The sequence below is a fragment of the Nyctereutes procyonoides genome, unplaced genomic scaffold, assembly GCF_905146905.1.
Source record: "Nyctereutes procyonoides isolate TBG_1078 unplaced genomic scaffold, NYPRO_anot_genome, whole genome shotgun sequence".
NCBI classification, from domain to species: domain Eukaryota; kingdom Metazoa; phylum Chordata; class Mammalia; order Carnivora; family Canidae; genus Nyctereutes; species Nyctereutes procyonoides.
The window spans coordinates 15993844-16006483 of record NW_026575126.1 but is presented as its reverse complement, the minus strand read 5'-3'; positions in this window follow the sequence as shown (position 1 = coordinate 16006483).

Genomic DNA, 12640 nt, shown 5'->3' with positions numbered 1-12640 from the left:
CTTGATCCCAGCACCCCGGGATCATGCCCTGAGCCCAAGGCAGATGCTTAACCACTGAGCCACCCAGGTGCCTTAACTCTGTCTGTTTTTATCACTACCTCCTTAGCACCTAGCTCAGGAAACTATCAGTAAATACTTGTTGAGTGAATGAAATCAGGAGAAGGAAATGAAAGCTAGATTACAGAAGAGCCCTGGATTATAGTATGAAAATGCACCCCCCAACTTTAAAAGTATCTTTTAAAATGTATCTCTTCTGTTCTAAAGCAGTTTTCTTCTTGTTCAGTCTTGTCAGAAGGCACTGGGGAACTGGTACTCCCCCGAGGGTATGTAGGAGAATGGAATGTCTCTGGTAGCCAGGAGGCTGCCACAGGTGCTCACTCCACAGCTCAGGGGTCAGCTTAGCTGTCTTGTCTTTCCAGACTGGTTCTCAGCCGTGGGTCCCCCCCCCCCCCCCCCCGGCTCTCACTGTGTTACAGAGTGCTAGCCCAGAGGTGTGGTGACTCTGAAGGCTTTGCTTGTAACTGTGACTCATTGAGCAGAACAATGAACTTTACTTTCAACTTTTCTTGGCAGTTTACTTTCTTATGCCAATCTCGTGTGCTATTAAGAAAAACATTATGGCATCAGTAAAACAATATGTTCAAAAACTAAGCCTGTAAGTCATACTGAGAGTAGCTCTCCACTGACAATCGAAGAAGAGTTTCTTCTTGCCATCGTGCACACTTGTGTGAGTTGTTCTTCGGCTGAGGGGCTCTTGAGGGCTTGCATGTAAGACCTCTCTCCACTTGTTGTTAACAACAGTTGCGATGCCTCCTGTAGCATGTGGAGTGGAATGTTGGCTAGGGATTGTACGTGGCTCTATAAAGAGCAGACATATGTGAACACTCGTGTCCAATTTCACCTGAACAAGTACATCAGGAGTATGTTTTGCTCCTCCTAGGTTGAGAGGCCAGATAGGACATCCATTCCTGTCTACCTGCTTTCTTCTTCCTTGGTTTTAGAATCCAATCCCCAGGTCTGGCCACTTGCCTGGCATCCACTTTTATCATCTGTCCCTATAAGACTCTGGTCACAGACTCATTCTCTGATCGTGTCTGGGATATCATATTCACTCCTGAAAGCCTTTTTTCCCCACTTCTGTTTTGCTGAGCAAGTAGGCCTGGGGCCAGGCCAGCTAAAGATCTCTTCTTACTGCCTTCTGCTCTCTGAACAGGCTGACCCCACAGGAGACAAAAGTAAAAAGCTCTTAAAATCTGACTTGGCTAAATGACTTTAAAGTCATTCCTGAGTGGAGTGTGACTTTGTCAACAAAAAACCCCACAATTTATCCTTTCATTCAAAAATACTCACTGCACATGTCTATGGATTTTATGACATCCAAAAATGAAATATACCTAAAGTGAAGAAAAATGGGAATACAATGTTCAGGCATTTATTTCAAGTTGAAGAAATTCTAGGAATCTGCTCTGTTTTCTATTTGCTTTCAAGAAAATAAGTTATTCAGTTTCAGTAACTGAAGAATCTAAAGCACATCTTTTGTTCATTGTCTGAATTTGAAATTCTTTTTGGCCCCAGAAGGCCTTTTTATTTTCATGCAGTCTGCAGGTAGAGACCACGGTCAAAGTGAGTAAAATATGCAGTTAGTGTCAGAGCAATCAGGTGATCTGACATCTTGAAGAGTCCAAGGAAGTTTTGAATTATTTCTTCTCAAGCTTCTGTTTGAACTCTTTAGCAATCTCATTTAGAACAGGAAAGTTCACTCTGTGGCATGGCTACAAAGCTTATGGATCACTTTGGTTTTGCAATATTTATTAAATAAATCAAAATGGAAGTGAAACAAATTATAAAGACTAAGAATTTGAATAAAACACAGTTTGCCAGGGACTCAGATTGTACATTTCATGCCTCCCTTTTCCCATTGTCTTCAAACTTATATTCATTTTCAAAGCAAATGAGTGAAGTGGATGATTCAGATAGAGCCCGGGAAATCATTTGTGTTTTGTTGAGTCATCACCATGTCAGAGCATGAAGCTCTTACACTTTTTAAAATTCTTCCTATGCAGTCTTTCACCCCCCAGACTTTTGCTATTAAGCCTCCTCCCCATCCTCACTATTCCAGGAACTCTGCAGATGACTCTGTGCAGGAAAACAAAACAAAACAAAACAAAACAAAACAAAAAACCCTCTAAAATTTGCCAAAATGAATGGAAAACAAGAGCTACTTTTTAAGATAACCTGATAAAGAATATGGGAGAAAAGGTATAGAATATTTCTCACTTGTAAAACATGCATAAAATTGTGTTCTATGGAATACTCTTGTATCTATTATGTACCAGATAGTATATAGCATCATGTGGATGTAAAATATTATCATTATTTTTATCATTATTTTCCAGGGAAGAACAAAAGCAGAAAGCAGACATGTAGTGGAAATTTTTTTTTAAGAGATGAAAAATAATCAGGGAGACTCAGAGAATGATAAATAAAAGCAGAAGCACAAAGACTACATAGTTCTTCCCTAGTCTCCCATCCTGTTTTCTTTCTGCTCTGATTCTGTCCATCTGGGAAGCTCTAAGGTATTGCCAGATTCCCTTGCTGCCCCGAATCCCAGCAAGGGGCTGCAGGTCTTTCAGTTTTCCTTCCTCTCCTTGTGCTGTTTCTAATAGTCCCATTTCACCCCGCCTGGCCTGCAAAGAACAGGAGCAGCTGCAACCAGTTGAAAGATCTGGCATTTGGGGGATTAGGGCTCCCCCTTCTGTTCTCAGAGGGCAAGTACCAGGGGCTCTGAATCTCCAGGCAAAGCTCTCAGCGGAGTTGACCTGTACAGACCTCTCTCCCAGAGTACACCAAAAGCTATTTAGAGTAGTACTTTTCAAACTTTAGTGTACCTAAGAATCACCTGTTCAAATTTGATTCCAACCCTGTAGGTCAAGGTGAGGCCAACATTCGGCATGTATACCAAGTTCCCAGGTGATGCTGAGACTGCTGGTCCTTGATCCGCACTTATAGTAGTCTCCTGGGGAATATCCAGGGATTTACTTTGTGATTACAGCTCTTACACGACAAAGAGACGGCCTATGTAGTCTTTACGGATATTTAAAACAGTGTGTTAATTATGTATTTTTACGGTGACAGCATTGTTTAAATATTCTTTGTAAAGAAACAGCATCAGAATACAGAGCTCAAACAACACTCTTGGTTGTTTCCCTTTAGCCTTCCTTCAGCTTTCTAGTCATTTCCTTTCTCCTCTCCATTGAATATTTTTTGCTGTTAAAGTGAAATAAAAAGCCTTTCAGCTTGTAAGCTTTTTAAGAGAGGACTCAAGGAATACTTTGCCTGCCAAGAAATACCAAGTATAATGCTAAGAGATAAAATGAGAAGCAATGACATGAAAATAATCTGAAGTTATCTGTAGTCAAATGATATAAAAAATATAGTCCAGGTTTACAGCATAAGGCTGTGGTCTTGATGCTTTGTCCACAGGTGCTCCATAAACAGTAGCTATTATTAGTTATCTCTTGTTGTCAGCTGGGGCCCCCTCAGAGCCATACGTACGGCTGGTTTTTATCTATGTCAACTCCATGACCTGTGGGAGACAGGTCCCCCTCCTAGATTTTAGCACCTGCCTGCACACTTGATTTCTTAAAATTCCTGTGTTCTCGTTCCACATGGGCTGCACCTATGCTTTGCCGCATTGTTCCAACTACAGCGTTATGAGTTTTCCAAAGAAACAGGTACGTATCTTATTTGTGAGCAATTTCGACTTAATTGAAGAGTTCGTAGGTGGAACCAGAGAAGGATTTGTGTTACCAAAAAATAAAGCAAGATGTTTCTTTTTAACAAGATTTATTTATTTATTTATTTATTTATTTATTTATTTATTTATTTATTTATTTATTTATTTATTTACTTGAGAGAGAGAGAGAGAGACAGTGCAGGAGAGACAGAGAGAGTATAGAAGGAGAGGGAGAAGCAGACTCCCTGCTGAGCAGAGAGCCCTATGAGGGCCTCGGTCCCAGGACCCTGGGATCATGACCTGAGCTAAAGGCAGATTGCTTAACTGCCTTAGCCACCCAGGTGCCCCAGGGATCAGCATTCTTGAAATAATTTTTCACAAATGTGGAGGTCCCCAGCGCTCCCCCCCCCCCCCCCGCCACCGCCAGGGGTTTCAGTGTTTTTCTATCCTGAGGGATCATAATCTCTCCTCCTTTCCCTCTCCTTACTTTCAACAGTGAAAGCAACCAACTAGCTACCACCAACAAAATCCCTGCCTGGCCCCATACAGAGCCAGTGAGTGCTCTGCTCCTCAAGGTCCTCAGCACAACCCAGAAACCAGGCAACATGGGAATATTAGAAGGGCTCCCCTCCAACCTCAGACAGTTATAAAGTGTTCTCCCCAGGAGGGATCCTGACCAACCAGGGTTTTTAAAGATCCTTCTGGCTTAGTCACTCATCTTCCCGGATGACTTCAAAAGCCGCTTCAGCTCATTTCTATTTCTTCTCTAAATTAGAAGTTAAAATATTTATTCTCCCATTCTTTTTTTTACGACATATCATTTCTATTCCCTAAAGTTATTAAGCTTTTTTTCCTTTAATTAAATGGGCATAGCTAAGGTCTCAGGGTTCTTCCCATATCCCCAAGTGCCTAGCACCCTACTTTGATCCCTGTTTTCTTAAATAACCTGCATATTTGTATCAAGAATTTTGGCTGTGGCTTGCTAGAAAATCCCAGTAAATGCTCTGCTTAAACTGAGACCATCTTTGATGTCCTTCTGTTTTCCTTATTACTTACAAATTAAGACTCCCATTTGAATACTTTCTCTTCTGCCTTTATCTATTCTCCTCCAAAAAGAATAGGGAGCAACTTTTAAAGAAATGATTAGATGCTATATGCCTTTTACTACGTAGATGTTTTATTTTTTTTTCTCTATTAGAAAGTAATATTTTTCCTTTTTTTGAGTAGGGTCTCTTTAGAGTCACATAACTAGGGAAAAGGAAAAATCAATCAATTCTTTAATATAATGCCATAATTGGTTACTAAAATACAATCATTTAAAGAACTAAAAATATACAATGGATGATACATTTTAGCTAAGATCAGATGTTCATAGTATAAAAATTTAAAGAATATTTTAAAAGCAATGGTTATAAGCAACTGACAATTTTTTAAAAAGAAACTGTTGGGGGCAGCCCCGGTGGCACAGTGGTTTTGCGCCGCCTGCAGTCCAGGGCGTGATCCTGGAGACGATGGATCAAGTCCCACGTCGGGCTCCCTGCATGGAGCCTGCTTTTCCCTCTGCCTGTGTCTCTGCCTCTCTCTCTCTCTCTCTCTCTCTCTCTCTCTCTCTCTCTCTCTCTGTATGTCTCTATGAATAAATAAAATCTTTTTTTTTAAAAGATTTTATTTATTTATTTATGATAGGCACACAGTGAGAGAGAGAGAGGCAGAGACACAGGCAGAGGGAGAAGCAGGCTCCATGCACCGGGAACCCGACGTGGGATTCGATCCCGGGTCTCCAGGATCGCGCCCTGGGCCAAAGGCAGGCGCCAAACCGCTGCGCCACCCAGGGATCCCTAAATAATCTTTTTTTAAAAAAAGAAAGAAACTGTTGGTAAGCATTTTATCTTTTTCAAAGAAGAATAAAAGAATGAATTTTTTTAGTGTCATAATTTATCCTAAATGTCATTATGTCATATACATGTTTTATCTCCGCTTGGTGAGTTATAATATAGGTTATAGCAATGAGTCACACACTGTGAATTACTTACTAAGCAGGGGATAAAGCCAAAATAGTAAAAATCCCAGAGTCAAAGAATAAAATTTTCTACCACTTCTGTTTTCAATTATACACATTTTTTTTTTTGGCATTCACTTTTAAGCTTGTACTATAATGGTCATGTATAAGCAGTGAGTAAATGGTTAAATTTTTGGCTTTGATGTTCGACTAACTAGATTGAAATCCCAGCTCTGCCTTTTACTAACTGTGTGGCCTTAGGTAAGTTATTTAATATCTCCATGTCTCACTTTCTGCATTTGTAAAATTGGTGTAAAATTTAAGTAGTACATGTGATTAAAATTGGGTTCAGATCACAGTAAGAGTTTAATAAATGTAAAATTATGAATTAACTGTATTAATTTATGGCCTTTCTTTGGTGTGTGTGGCACCTGCTTAGACACTTTTAGTTGCCTAGCTAGTGGTTTGCCTCTTTCCCTTTCTTGCTGGAAGATCCTTCCTTCTGTGACAGAGGTAAAAATATCTGATTCTCATTCTTCCAAGCCTCCTTCATTGGGGCCCAACTCTGTGACCCGACTCAAGCCAAGAACCTAAGGATTAGTCTGCTAGCAGGAGGGAGGTGGAGGAGATAGAGATGGTGATGTTCACATTGTTTACAGATGGCATTTTCCTCCCTGGAAAAAAAAACAACAACAAACATATCTAGGAAAATCCCACCCTTTTTTCCTATTAGGGTGCCAGAAGCTGAAGGAATCTCTATGGCCTTTAGGTGAGGAGGGCAGCCAAAAAGTGAAAGTTAGTAAAGCTGAAAGGTAGAAAGAGCCTGTGTCTCTGATGGCACTGGTGACAGCTTTGCCAACTTGGAGAATGCCTAACTCCAGACATCTTAATATGTGAAGTGAGATGTATCATTAAGCCATCATTAGTTCGGTATTACTTCCAGCCCAGACTGTTACAACTGATAAAGGCACTTCAAAAGATAGCATTCATAATTTCTAAAAAGTGCCAATCAATATTTGGAAACATGGTTTAATATATAAACTGTGTGATATTTTGATGAAAAAATTTTATATTATATTATTATGTAATTTATATTGTGTTTTTATATAATTATATATTATATATTATATATTATATTATTTATATTATATTTATATTATATTATTATTGTGTTTTTATATAATTATATATTATTATATTATTGTTTTATATTATATTAAATTTTGACCAAGCAACTTACTCTTCCATACAGAAGGGTCATGCTGAACTTCAATAAACTAGGGAACAAAGGCCCATTGAAAAAAGGCCATCCAAAGTAAACAAACCTAAAAGAAAGTATTGTATTTATTTATTTGAGAGAGAGGGAGAGAGAGAGTGTGTGTATGCAAGCTGGAAGGAGACGGAGAGAGAGCCTGAAGCAGCAGACTCCAAGCTGAGCACAGAGCCCAAGGTGGGGCTTAATCCCACAACTCTGAGATCATGACCTGAGCCAATATCAAGAATCAGCTGCTCAACCAATTGAACCACCCAGGCACCCCTAAAAGAAAACAATTTTCAAAAAAACAAACAGCAGGGGCACCTGGGTGGCTCATTTGGTTAAGCATCTGACTCTTGGTTTCTGCTCAGGACATGATCTCAGGGTCTTGGGTTCAAGTCCCATGTCCAGCTCCATGCACAGCATGGAATATGCTTGGGATTCTCTCTCTCCCTCTTTCTCTGCCCCTCCTACTTGTGCTCTCTCAAATAAATAAATAAATAAATAAATAAATAAATAAATAAATAAATAAATAAATAAATAAATAAATAAATCCTTAAAAAAAGAAAGAAAGAAAGAAACAAAGCTCATCCTTTAGCTTTAAGTTTTTCTCGAAGTAGACCCTAATGTGCTAATATCCCAATTTCATATTGTATCTCTGCATTATTAATCTTCTGTTTCTCTAAGGATCACGTTCTGTTTTCTTATGACTATTTTTCTTCATAATTGACATCTATCATTTTCAGAGTGTTCTTTATATTTTTGTGGGGTTTTTTTCTATTTAAAAAAATAGAAATATAACCATTATTTATGGCTGTATTATTGAGATATAACACATACAATGTTACATTATTTTCAGGTGTACAACATATTGACTTGACGATTCTATATGTTACCCAATGTTCATAAGTGTAGTCATCATCTGTCACCATACCATTATTACAATACTATTGCCTATATTCCCTATGCTGTACTATTAATCCCTATGATTTATTCATTTTATAACTGGAAGTTTGAAATTAATCTCCTTTGTCTTTTTCACCCTTCCTGCTACTTACTCACCACCTCTCAGGTAACCACCACTTTGCTCTCTGGGAGTCTGTTTTTTCCTTTATTTGTTTTGTTTTTTAGATTTCACATATAAATGAAATGCTATGGTATTTGTCTTCTCTGACTTATTTCATTTAGGATAATATTCTCTAGGTCCACCTATGTTGTCACCAATGGCAAGATCTCATTATTTTTCTATGGCTGTTTACTATTCCTGTGTGTGTGTATGTGTGTGTGTGTGTGTGTGTGTGTGTGTGTGTAGCACTATGTCCATCCATCTATTGACAAACACTTGTGTTGCTTCCGTATCTTGGCTATTGCAAATAATTCTGCAATAAACATAGAGATGCACGTATCTTTTTGATTGGTGTTTTCATTTTCTCTGGGTAAATGCCCAGTAGAAGAATTACTACCATATGGTAGTTCCATATGGTATCTCCATTATTAATTTTTTGAGAAACAACCATACTGTTTTACACAGTGGTTGCACCAATTTACATTCCCACCAGCAGTGTATGAGGGTTCCCTTTTCTCCACATCCTTTCCAACACCTATTTCTTATATTTTTGATAGTACACATTCTGAGAGATATGAAGTGATATTTCATGGTGCACATCCCTGATGATTAGTGATGTTGAGCATCTCTTCATGTGTCTATTGGCCAGCTGTGTATCTTCTTTGTAAAATGTTTATTCAGCTCTGCCCATTTTTAAATCAGGTTGTTTGGCTTTTGGTGTTGAATTGTGTAAGGTCTTTGTATATTTTGGATGTTAACCTCTTATTGACTATATCATTTACAAATAACTTTTCCCATTCACTAGGTTGCATTTTTTGGTTACTGATGGTTTCCCTTGCTGTGCAATTGGGTATTCTTTAGATAGTTAACTAACTCTCAAATAAGCTTGTAGTTATAATAGATTTTCAAACAATACAAGAATAATAAAAGTGTCTATCCTCTCTATGACCACACAACATCTTTATGCCATATAATAGATTTTCGAACAATACAAGAATAATAAAAGTGTCTATCCTCTCTATGACCACACATCTTTATGCCATGAGACTAAATTGCTTATGTTTATTCTTAAAGTCTTTACTATGTAATCAGAGCCAAACAATAATATATTTTAAAAAGGAAATTTCATACTCATGCATCATTTTTCCTTTGGTCAGTCAAAGAAATGATGATGTCCATAAGATAGGATACTTATCTTACAACGTAAGGGTAAGCAATGTTATTTTCTGCATGATATTAAAACAAATTTTTTATTTAAAAATTGTCTATATATTAAATGTTCCATACATGAAATTATTCTATTGAGAGTAAATACTGAACATATGCTACAACTTGGGTTGAATTTGACAGTGTTTATTTAACTGGTCATTCTAGATTTTTGCAGGTTGTGGTAATTACTGGAATCATTTATAGTTTAGAAGGAAAAGTAGATTCACATATGCTACTATTTTTTTTTAAGGCTCATGTCCGAAGCCTCAAATTCTGTGGAAAATATCTGGATGAAAACAGATAATCAGCTCCAGCAATCCCACTCCTTGGTATTTACCTAAAGGAATTGAAAACATATGTCCACATAAAACATCCATGCAGATGTTTATAGCAGCCTTAAATTGCCTAAACCTGAAAGCAAGTGAGATGTTTTTTGGTAGGTGAGTGGATAAATAAACTATGGTACATCTAGACAATGGAATACTATGGAAATGAGATAGCAAGCCATGGAAAACATGGATGTATGCTACCAAGTAAAAGAAACCAATCTGAAAATGACACATACTGTATGATTTCAATTATATGACATGCTGGCAAAGGCAAAACTATAGAGACAGTAAAAAAAATCAGTGGTTGCAAAGGTTTTGGGGAAAGGGAGAGATGAAAAGGCAGAGCACAGAGAATTTTTAGGGCAGTGAAAATACTCTTTATGATGCTGTAATAGTGAATACAATGTCATTATGCCCTTGTCCAAAGTCATACAATATGCAACAACAAGAGTGAACCCTAATATAAAGTATGGACTCTGGGTGATAATGATGTGTCAAATCAGCTTCATCAATTATAACAAAAGTTCTGTTTTGTGGGAGATGTTGATAGTGGGGGAGACTATGTATGTGTGTGGACCAGAACTATATGGCATGTCTTTGAATCTTCCCCTCAATTTAGGTGTGAACCTAAAACTACCCTAAAAAAAAAAAAAGTCTTAAGTGAGAAATAATCATTTTTGATTTTATATCATGTAATTTACACCTTAAAACAACTATTGTTTACTAATACTTTCCACCTATAGGACACTTAGGATTTAATCAGAGCTATGTGTTGTACAATTATGACCTTAATCATCACAACTATTGTATCAGACAGGTAGAATTATTCTTTAGTTTAGTTTTGTTTTAAGAAAAACACAGCTTAGAGAAGTAGAGTAACTTGCCCAAGACTTGTAGCTAGAAAACATGAATACAGGTTGGTATGGTTCCAAAGCTTTTGCTGTTAACCACTGTTGTTATAACAACCCATTTCAACCTCACCCCACACTTATGTCTAGCCCAACCTACAATGGTTTAGTGAGTTAATGCAGAACTGGAGCAGTTGCCTGTCTCAGTGGTTTCTGGTAAGGACTTCTTTCAACAACAGGTAACATGTCGCCCACTCCTACAGACTAAATGTTTATGTTCTCCCCAAATTCATATTTTAAAACCCTAATCTTGGTTGTGATGGTATTTCAGGGTGAGACCTGTGGGGATAATTAGGTCATGAAGGTGGAGCCCTCATTATGGGATTAGTGTCCTTGTAAGAAGAGACATGAGAGAGCTTGTCTTGATCTTGGACTTCTTTGACTCCAGAACTGTGAGCAATAACTTTATGCTGTTTAAGCCACCCCCTTAATGGTACTTTAGTCATAGGAGCCTAAACTAAGACACACATTTTCTCTCTAGGAAAAGTGATGCCTTTCTGTTCCCCAAGACTTTGCTCAGTCTTTGACTTACCCTGTGACCCTGTTGACAACCACCTTTACAGTAAATGGAGTCTACCTAATTGTAAGACTTAGATAAAACTACAGTAATTAACAGAATATAATGCTGGCATCTGTTTAGATTATCCATCATTAAAACAGAATGGAAGGTCCATACATAGACTCGCATATGAAAGGTCTAATCATTTTCAGTAAAAGTAATAAATTAATTCAATGTCAAAGTCTTTCAAATAAATGATGGTAGAACAACTGGAAATCTATATAAAATGAAGTAAACCTTGATACCTGCTTCATTCCTTACAAAAAAATGAATACAAGGTGGATCATACAGGGTGGCTCTAGGTGGCTCAGTCAGTTAAGGGTCTACCTTTGACTCAGGTCATGATATTGGAGTGGTAGGATGGAGCCCTGCATAGGGCTCTCTGCTCAGCAGGGAGTCTGCTTCTCCTGCTTCTCCTCCTGCTCATGCTCTCTCCCACTCTCTCTCTCTAATAAATAAACAATCTTTAAAAAAAGATGGGTCATACCTTTAAATATAAAAGCTTAGACTCCTAAAACATGTAGAAAAAATACAATGTATTCACAAAACTATAAAAGGAAAAATGTTGGTCTATTAGATTGTATCAAAATATAAAATTTCTGCTCACCAAAAAGTATCATTAAGAAAATGAATAAGCCAGGGGTCCCTGGGTGGCTCAGCGGTTTAGCGCCGCCTTCGGCTCAGGGCGTGATCCTGGAGACCCCGGGATGGAGTCCCGCGTTGGGCTCCCTGCATGGAGCCTGCTTCTCCCTCTGCCTGTGTCTCTGCTTCTCTCTCTCTCTCTCTCTCTGTGTCTATCATGAATAAATAAATAAAATCTTTAAAAAAAAAAAGAAAATGAATAGGCCAGATACAAAATGAGAGAAAATATTCACAAAAGACTGTTTCAGAAAATACAACTATGCTTTCCATAAGGGCTATGTTAGGTCTTTAGTTCTCTGTCATACTACCCTGTGTAGGGACCATGATCATTTCATCACCTTGTGGGACATTCACTTTTGTCTACATTTATGATACTGTATTGATAGAACCTGATGATCAGGAAATGGCACATACCTTAATGCCTTGTGGGGTAAACTGTGTTTCCATAGACTCAATTAGACTTTGACACTGTCCCATCAAGAGGTGGAATCTTTTACTTTTTTCCCTCGTATTTGGGCTGGCCGTCTGATATATTTTAGATAGCAAAATGCAGCAGAAGTGATGCACTTGTGTGGCTTTAGATATGCAGTTTCTTCCTTTGCTACCTGGGACACTCACTCTAGGGATGATTTAAAAAAAAAAAAAAAAAGCTCAAGCTGGCCACATGCAGAGCTACATGGATAGGATGCAAGAAGTCTTAGCCTTCTAGTTGAGCCCACCATGTCACCAAACATATAATCTTGAATATTCCAGCCTCAGCAATAATCTAGTTGCAGCTTGATGAGAGACACCAGCTATTTCCACATGCATGGAGATAAAACCCCACCCAGCTGAACCCTGCCTGAATTTCTCACCACAGAATCACGAACAAATAAAACACTTGTTGTAAACCACTAAGTTTGTTAAAACCGCAAAAGAAAACCAAAACATGTTGGAA